This window comes from Copidosoma floridanum, unplaced genomic scaffold, assembly GCF_036245765.1.
Source record: "Copidosoma floridanum isolate Cflo_tuat_1 unplaced genomic scaffold, Cflo_Japanese_pri ptg000016l, whole genome shotgun sequence".
Classification (NCBI taxonomy): Eukaryota; Metazoa; Arthropoda; class Insecta; order Hymenoptera; family Encyrtidae; genus Copidosoma; species Copidosoma floridanum.
The window spans coordinates 5703643-5714167 of record NW_028321893.1 but is presented as its reverse complement, the minus strand read 5'-3'; positions in this window follow the sequence as shown (position 1 = coordinate 5714167).

Below are 10525 nucleotides of genomic sequence, written 5' to 3'. Positions count from 1 at the left end.
GACGACATATTTGCGATAAATCGTGAACTTGACGCATCAGAATTGAGCTAATGTATTAGACCTCATCACTTCCATACGTATAAATTCTTTTAAGGTTTTTAGTAATATTAGTGAGACGATACTTCAAGTCATTTGATGAAATGTCACCTTCAAACCATTCGATTCCATGGACTTCTAGTGTGTGCTAATTATCATGCTTTTTTATATCCAGTGGTAAATGATTGAAATTGCAGGTTGGTTTGACCATCCAGTGCCCAACAACGTTTCCTTGCAATGAAACCATGGAACATTTTTTTGGTATGAAGTATCTATCAGCATTATGAAAGTCATTGATACTGATAATAAAATCTACCCTAGTTAAAAATAAAGGAGTCATATAACCCACACTACCTAACAATATTTGTAAGTCTTAGAGATGATGTGAAAATTTTGAAAATAGTTTGTGAAACTATAAACAGTATTATGAAACGAAGCGTCGAACAAAATGTTTAATACAATATTATTTATTTTATTAAATTTAAAATGTATGCCATTTAAAAATATTTCCAAGCAGTACGTTGTTAACTCTAAAAGTACCATACTCAAATTTTGCTCGAAAAAGAAATTATTAATTGCAGCATGAAGATTTCCTTTAACATTTTTTCGTAAAGTTAAGTATTGTTTTTTAACCAACTTATCCAAATTCGATACACTGTTTCTTTTCTCTAGAGTTACACTTTGTAATAAAACAGTTAACTCATTTACTATAGATTCCTTGCACTTATTAACTAGCAATGATGCACACTTGATATGGCGTAGTCTTTCATCCACACATTTATGACACCTTGAGCAAGTCCTAAAAAAGTACCGTGTTGCATGACAATGATTGAACCGTACGTTTACTTTTTTTTTTTGTTTATTTGCATCTTGTCTGTTGCTCATTTAATTTTCACCAAAAATTATTGATTTCATTCTGTAAGATAATGTGAATATCAACTCGATACTACCCACTCGTATGGGTTCCATTTGACTAATGTTTTTATCGTTAAAGTAATCATTTATAAAAACAAAATGATTCTTAAGCTGACTCCATACATGTGCATTTATAATTACACCCACGATAAACTGACATTCGAAAAACTGCAACAAAGGCTCAAAACGCTGACGATTTACATTATACTTAAGCCCTACCACGATTTTTTTCGTAGCCATCTTGTCAAGTGGATACGAATGTAGTAATACTTTTTCAGTGGACATTATACCGCTTTCATTATTTTTTGATTTTCTGTAAGATGAATAATATCTGCTGGATGTTTACCGCTATCACGAGATATAAAATGCATTTTTCTTGATTTAACACAAGCCATTTTTACAGATCCATACGGCACAGTTAATTTAAATTAAAAATCATTTTACCAACAAAATTTTGCGGGCTCTGTGGAAATTATTTATGTCAGTTGTCATCTAAGTTGTAACAAAGACTAACGGGTCCATAAAAAAGTATAACCCTCGCGTTTGACAAACTTGTATAGCTGTTGCATCCCTTCAGCCTCAAAATTTTCATATCAGGTACAATTTTCCACTCAAATTTTTGAGCAATGTGTGATTTATGAGTATAAGCATTGTGTGATTTATAAGCAAATGTGTGATACATAGTATGTTCTTGATTTTATCTTATAAAATGCTGCGGAAAAAAATTCATCAAACATGCTTAAATTTGAAAGACATCTCTCACTTACTCCCCCAAAAAAATCTGCGAACGGTTGTAGAGAAAAGTAAGTGACAACAGCGAGAGTGCAATATAAAGAAGAGTAACTAACCACGGTGGTAGTGAGCGATTGTCCCTTAAGTGCATTATTTCACTACCAAACTTTAACTCTAGAATTTTCCAGACTATGACTAGAGTAGACCACTTGACTGTGTATACCTATAACGTTAATCATACATTGGAAAAAATTTTGGCCAAAAAAAAGAAAGCATAAAAGTTAGTAAGAAAAAGAAAAAAAAAGAAAAAGAAAATGAATCCTTATTCGACACTCTCAGTCGAATCATGTTTTCTGGCTGGTACGCTGCAATAACCTTATGTGTTACATCTCGTTCAAAGTCTTTTATATTTACTTGAAAGTTTCATACAGTGTACTTTTTTCATTTTATTAAACTTATAAAAATTTTATGACAGTTTGTTTCTACTGTTGGGTTGCATTAGTTTTTTCTAGCGACACCGTTTTTTCTTAGCTCATATATTTTTTGCATTTTACGCAAACTTGTTCAATTCTGTAACAGTGTGTTTCTACAGTTTCGTTGCATTAGTTTTAGGTAGCTACGTGATTTTTCTTAGTTTTCTACATGTGTATCAAAAAATAAAGAATGAATGCATCCATGACCACTGCGTTGTTTGGGATCGAACGTTCTTGTGTATGCGACCATAGCGTCAGAAGATGCAAGTAAAAAGTACTGCGTAAAGTGGTTCAAGAACATGCTACCTGCATACTCTATTAACGAATTAATGAGAGTATTGCAGGAGTTCTTTATCATTTACCTGGAGGGGGTACGCAAGGTCACGTAGTACCCTCCATATCTAACTCGTAATCCCATAGCCATCACGGTGGTGGTAGAGTGTCTACTTCCTAACGATAAAAACAACAGAAAGATAAAGGAAATGTACAAGGCGTACGATAAAATTGGTAAGTAATATATAACAGTTTTACAAAAATTTTCATGCTTACAAAATTTTGCATGTTTGGGAAGAAAAATTAAACGGAATACTTTCTAAGTTGCCAAAATATGTTTTGAAGATTCTGAGAATCTTCCAAACGTTGACGGAGCACTCAAAAGAAATCAGTAAGACCCTTTAGACGATGGTTTACCTAAACCATCAGGTGTGAAGCTACCTTACGAGAAAAAAATATCTCCAAGTAATTAAAAATATTTATAGACATGTCTATTTCTATCATTAATTTTAACTCCCAAATTAAATTCATTTTAAAATATTGTGTATAAAAATAACCTGACTGCCCGCTGGAAGAGTTATCCGACACCTGGTCCATCAGGAGTAACTTTAACGCGTAACAGCAACACGGGTAAATAATAAATTTTACATTTAAATTTGTCAAAACTTTTGTATAGCATTCTTATAACGACTATTTTGTGTTGTACACATAGAGTCGATAGAAGTACAAATGCTCCTATCAAAAAACCCCAGAAGCATCTCCGTGACATTACGAGCATTAAAATAGAAGGGGCGTTGCAAGCGTTGCCATGCAAACCGAGGATGAATCGGACACACTAAGATTTACAAAATATATCATTTTAGAAAGCAATCAAAAATTTTTATAAAATTATTCAAAAACTTGTCATACTATAAAATTTAAAATTATCGAGCCGACAGGTACAGCGAATACTTTGGTATGGCTAAATAATGCTTTTCGGAAACTTATTACAATTGTTACAAAAATTACACTACAAGTCATTATCTTGTGAGGATAGACTTGCACTCAGAAGCGTTAACTGAAGGATCAGCGGGTATTCATTTCAAATTCCTAAGATATCTGGAATCCATGAAAAAAATCGAACAGAGTAAACGAATTATCATCATCGCAGAAACTTTAGAAGTTGAGGTTACATAAATCAAACTTCCTCAAGGGTGAGGTGCGCCGGAAGAAGTATTTAATAATCCGAGTAAAACAGGCATTTTAGTGATAAATAATGGAGAATCTATGTTTATCTAGGGCACATGAAGGTGATTTTCTATTGATAAATATCGTATATTACGACAGTATAAATCACTACATTTTAATTAAAAATATATTCGCTGCAAAGTTGAGTTATTTTAACATTACATGCAAAAAGTTATTTAATTATGTGAGAAGTTATGATCGCGCGTCTAGTCTTTTCTGTCTAAAATAGAAATCCTAATTGCAGTAATATAAATAACTTAGAAACACAAAAAAAGAAAAAAAAATACTACGTACTTACGGATTGTGGGTGCAACTTTCATGGTCAGAAATGTTTTGATAATCATAAAGCTAAAAATTCTCTTTCGACAACTAAATCTCCTAAACACGCGATAAAAACCATTTGCAAGACAATAACAATATGGAATGTCTGTGACAAATTTATAAATTTGTCAAAAGGTAAGCATAATCGCAAAAAAATAATGCAAAGAGATTAAAAGTGTTAATCAGCCCAACATACTAAGGTTGATTTTTTTGTTAAGTCCATGTCCCTATTATGGCAAAAAAATTCATCATACTTGATTCTTTGATTTTTTTCTTAACTGTGAGCTTTAACAGTAGGAATTTTAGTATTAGCTGGTGTGCTATAAATTTACGATGAAAATTCTAACTTTTAGTTATAGTTCTTAATTGTTAAAATACTTTATTTTATAAAAAAGTTATAAGACTAAAATGAATATAGTTATGAAACGTTGTACCAATTGTTTTATATTGTGTCCCTATTTATGACACTTTTAAAAAACGTAAATTTAGCATAATATTTTAAGACACTTAAAGTTTTTTTAACTTGCATGACACGATTTTATTTAATAAAAATAATTAAAACGTTTATTCGTTTACTAGAAGTATAATAATAACTAGCTGAAGTTTGGTACCGTAATACGTACAGTTCGAAAGATAGGTTACGCACGACTTCGTTCCGATTTATGGAATTATCTTTAAAATTGGTCATTAATAGTATGTCAAATGATATTTTCCTTGGAAATTCATAAAGAGACACAAAATATACAATACTAGAATTCTTGGATTGACTGAGTTGCACAACAACTACATAAATTCGTATATTCCATTAATGGGGACATATTCCATGAATAGGGTCATTTACCTTATGTAGTATGCAACCTATTACATCAAAGTATAATTTGAATGCTTAAAATTATTTTATTTTTATGACTTTGTGACGCGTCAAGATATATAATTACCTGATACCACTAACACGTGTATACATTCACCGATCCTAGTCATGGTGCAAGTACGATGCAATGCATATATAGAATAGACAAAAAAAATCCCCCTTTCTATAAGTTTTTTGTAAGTGACTTCTGTGGTGTTAAACAGCTTATTTTTGAAGGTGAGGAGTACCTAAGAATTTTGTTGATTTTGCAGTGGAATTTGAGAGTAAAACTTTTACTTCGTCTATCTGCATAGCATATAATTCTCAGGCTTTTGATGGTTAATTTATAATAATGTACATTGTAGATAATAGAAATGGTACCCCCCGAGGTTACTCTCAATGGACGTATAGGTTCAGTATTATGTGGGTCATTCTTTTAAATATGGTAAGCGTTTGTACCTTGGGTTCTCCGTTTTTTTCGAAACTTTGCATATCGATTCTATGAGTCAAAAAAAGATAGAACCCGCCGGCAAACATTTTTTTTAGTGCCTACAGAGGGCGGTGCAACGGTTCGAAAATTCAAAAAAATTCCAAAGTCATTATTTCTTTTATTTTTAGCGAGCATCTTAATATAATAGAAAAATTCTTTTAAATATGTATTTTAACGTAAAATTTTCTCAACTTTTTGATAAAAATGTTTTGAAAATTAAAAAAAACCGTTATTCGTTCGAAAAACGACTTTTTTTCAAAAAAATCAACTTTTGAAGCCGTTCCCCAAATTTTATTTTAAAATTGACTTTATCATTCGATTCCTTATCAAATTTTACGTCAAAAACCGTTTTTTAAACAATGCGGAAACATTGGGATATGTGTATTAAAAATAAAGGAAGAAAATACAAGAAAAAATCTTGGAACATGAAAAATCGACTTTTTTTTCTTTTATTTTCTACATGCTTACAAATATCATATAAAAATTGTTAAAAATAGGTATTTTAACGTAAAATTTTCTTATCTTTTCGATAAAAATATATATGGCTGCTGATTATATTTATTTAGCTAGAAATTTAGAGAGAAACGAGTTTCTCATGTTAGTAACAAAAGCTATTGAGGAATTAATTTTATTTTATAATTTTAACATTTTGACAACAAGTAGTATTGGAGTACTTGAATACATTTGCTTGTCCAACTACATCACTTAACGGTATTATTCCGTGCAAATTGAGTGTACCTTTTACAGTAATTGCTTTAGAAAAGCGATTATCTAAGAATTTAGATGTTTCATCGTAAACTTCATTTCCAACATAAAAAAAGTAACATTTTTTATATCAATTTTGGCCCACTCGAATACATCATGTTCGTTTAGAATAGGGTTTGTCGATCCCCGTTGTAGACGCGCACGGTGAGCTAATCGTTTTGTGCTACCCGCGATCCCATCACAAGGCCCTTTCCCATGCGACGTGGCAAAAAAATGCCATTCACATTTAAATCCAAAATCTTCTTCGTGATAGCAAATATTTACAAAATTTTTTTTATTTTTAAACTGCTGTGGAGCACCATCACTCATATAATATATTTTGTCAATTTTAGCATACTCTGACTTTAAAAATTCAATAAAATTTTTTTGGAACATATATACCGAGATTGTATCATGTTCAAGACAATCCGAAATGTAAATAAAACAACGATGTTTGAGCTCGTTGTTTTCTTTGTAATAAATTATCACTGGAAACAATGTCGATTGCTTATCATTTCAGTGAAAACCTTGTACCGCATTTTGCATCGCAAATGCGAAATTTTCAGCAAAATCAAGGAGAATAGCAAATTCTCCTGGTTTTCAAATTGTTTTTTAAATTCGCATAAAATTTATTTTGTTCAGCTGTAATGAAATCATGAGTAATTAATTTTTCCATGAGATTGAAAAGTATTTCAGAAAACTCGTCAACATCTTTCGTATCACTTAACATCGTGCACTTGTCTGTTGTAACCCAAATTTTATAATTTATCTCTTCAATTTGATGTTTCTCGAAAGCTTCAATGAAAATTTCTTTCAATTCACACGTATTTTTGCAATTCGTGCACGTTCGATCAAAGCATAATGTAGGATTTTCACATACGATTTTATTAATTAAATTTCTATAGTTGGATTTAGTTATATCACACTAATCTTGCTCGAAAAAAAGTTTCTTAAATTGACAACCTGAAAAATAGCAAAAAGAATTATTTTAATATTGTCAAAATATTAAAAATATTTAATGATTACCTTCTAACATCAATCTTGCATTTTCGTGAATTAAACAGACACATACAACATGAGTGAAGCTACTTCCAGCTAACACGCAATTTTTAGAACGCAACATTGCAAATTTTGAAAAACTTTTTTTATCCGAGGGAAACTGTTCTTTATATGATTGATAAAGTTCTGACAAATTGCATAAAACTAGTTTTTTTTTTAAGTCGTACTCAATTTCCATCCTTTTGAATGATCGATTTAAAATCTTTTTTACCAGGTAACTATCTAGAATTTTGGTCATTTTCGTAAAACTCTATTACTCTTGACTCGATCAATTCATCCAAACATTGCCTACCAGGCTTTTTTTGCTCAGTTATGTCTTCATTTTGCAGTTTTCTTGCATTTTCTACGAGTCTCCTTAAAACATTGAATATCTCGACTATTTTACTAACTGACCATCGATTAGGACGTAAGGATATATATATATGGGGAGAATCACGTCAACTGTCCCAGCGCCGCGGTGGACGGCCCGCGCGGGCGTCAAACACGACGTTTTCAACTCGTCGTTTCGGTGTCAAAACTTTGATAAAAAAATTATATAAAAACATATTCTTACGTATTTTTTTCTCAGCTTTCCAGTGGTGGCATCAGTTTTTCGAAAATTTGCTCCCATAACCTCGAAAAATGCACTTGTTTGAAAAACACGTTTTATCTCCATGATCTTCAACTTTTGGAATTTTTTTGATAGTCTAGATCAAAAGATGAGACATTTTTACGTAGATATCGACAATAAAAAAAGAGGGGTTTTTCGTTTTTAAAACGTATTTAAACGACGAACGAGACGATGCAAGCCGCGGCGGCAGGGCCACGCGCGCAGCAGCGCGTCCGCCATGTGTCGTCTGCTACAATGAGTCTGTTTGGCTATATAATATATAATGTAGTAGTGGCGATGTAAACAAAAATTAGTTAACCCGGGTTAACAATGGATAAATAATAAATGTTTTGATAAAATTTATTCATATATACAACAATTTTATAATAAAGAAATAAATAAAGATAAATATTGATTAAATATTGAAATTCCTTCAGCTTCTAGCGAATCTAATAATAATCTTCGAAGTTTTCCAAAATTGGGACAATCTAAACATTTTCCTAAAAAACAATTTTCGGAAGGATTGTCGCAAACAATGGCGTTCAAACAGTCCGTGAAATTTTTATGAGGTGTTGCCGTGGGTTTCGTTAATTCTTCTAAATTGAGTGCATCTAGCATCAGTTTTACGTTTTCGTGATGCACGCATACGCAAACGTTATGCGTGCCACTACTTCCGGCTAAGATACAGTAAGGAGGTCTGAGCTGTACGAATTTCGTGAGACCCACTTTGACATTTTCATGCTCTTCTTTAAATAAAATGAATAGTTCGTTCAAATTTCCAAGTAATAACTGTTTTTGTACATGAACACGTTGACCATTATCAAATTTCACACAAACATAATCTTTTAATCCAGGCATCAAGCGGCTGACACTGTCACGCTCGTAAAAATTTTTTACGCAGACCTCAACATCAGCAAACAAAACTTCTCCTTTTTTTTTATCGGGCCATGAGAGTATGCCACGTTCTTCAACTAAATTTAAAGCTTGCCTAGCTTCTCTATCTGTGCAACCAAATTCTTTCATAAGCTCTCTTCGGTTCCAAAATTTTGGGGCGAGGGTGAGCAACGTGATTCTCTCTCGCTTATCGTTAGATGATGCAAATTTCTCCTTCCACCGAGGCTCGCATCGTCTCGTTCGTCGTTTAAATACGTTATAAAAACGAAAAACCCCTTTTTTTTTATTGTCGATATCTACGTAAAAATGTCTCATCTTTTGATCTAGACTATCAAAAAAATTCCAAAAGTTGAAGATCATGGAGATAAAACGTGTTTTTCAAACAAGTGCATTTTTCGAGGTTATGGGGGCAAATTTTCGAAAAACTGATGCCACCACTGAAAAGCTGAGGGAAAAATACGTAAGAATATGTTTTTAGATAATTTTTTTATCAAAGTTTTGACACCGAAACGACGAAGTGAAAACGTCGTGTTTGACGCCCGCGGGGGCCGTCCACCGTGGCGCTGGGACAGTTGACGTAATTCTCCCCATATCATCTTTTGTTTTCTGAAATTATTATTAGATTAAATTTTAAAATATTAAATAATAAGACTTTTATGATTAAAATTTAATAAAAATGCTTTTTTGGGTTGTAAATTGATAATACTTACTTATCAGTTTCTTGTTGAATCAATCTTTTCAAATTTTCAATAATAACACTATAATCGTATATAATTTCATCAGCACTTGTAACAGAATTGACATTGAAATCAGACTTGAACTTTTTACGTACAACTTCTTGAATTTCATCAAGTTTTGATGCTGTATATGATAGCCTGTCAACCCTTTGAAAAAAAAAGGATAATCGTACAAAGTAAAATTAAAATTTCATGAATTCTTGAACAGTGAATGAGTTACAATACTTACAATTTTTGTTTGACTGGTGATACTCCTTCTAAAATATCTATTGATTTTTCGACTTTTGGAAATACTTCTTGACTACTTAACGGTTCTGAAGACGATTGTACAGACTCGATTTGTGAACTCGATGAAGCTTGACTATCAGTTAGATTATAAACATTTAATTCTTTACGACAAGCTGAGCATAACAAAGAATTTTCATCTGCACCATTCACTCTGCATAAATCTGCTGCTGATATAGGACACAAATCAGTTACTTCACGTGAATCTAAAAATAAATATTTATACATAACCTCTATTGGAGTATGTTTACATAAAAACAAAGTACATAAATTTGTTCAATTTTTTATGCAATACTTACGACTAGCAGGCTTATTAAAAGGATTAAAACAAACTTTTTATTTTGTTTGCTCTGACATTTTGAATTAACAGCTTATAAATAACAATAAATAAGGTTTTTTTGACTTTACAATCAAGCTTTACTGGTTAAGTTTGGCAGTATAGCTGCTATATTATATACACACATAAGGGTGTGTATACAAAAGAGTTATGTTCGTGATTCATGGCTTAAGAAACGTGGCGCCACGAACGCGATTAAACGGAACCCAATTTTTTTGAAAAGTGAAAATATCCATGTTTTTTCATTATTTTTTATATACATATCCCAACGTTTCCGCATTATTTTAAAATTGGTTTTAGAAGTAAAATTTGACAAGGAATCAAATGATAAAGTCAATTTTAAAATGAAATTTGGGAAACGGCTTCAAAAACTAATTTTTTTGAAAAAAGTCGTTTTTCGAACGAATAACGGTTTTTTTTTAATTTTCAAAATATTTTATCGAAAAGTTAAGAAAATTTTACGTCGAAATACATATTTAAAAAAATTTTTTTATAATATTAAGATGCTCGCTAAAAAAAAAGAAAAAATGACTTTTAAATTTTTTTGAATTTTTGAACCGTTG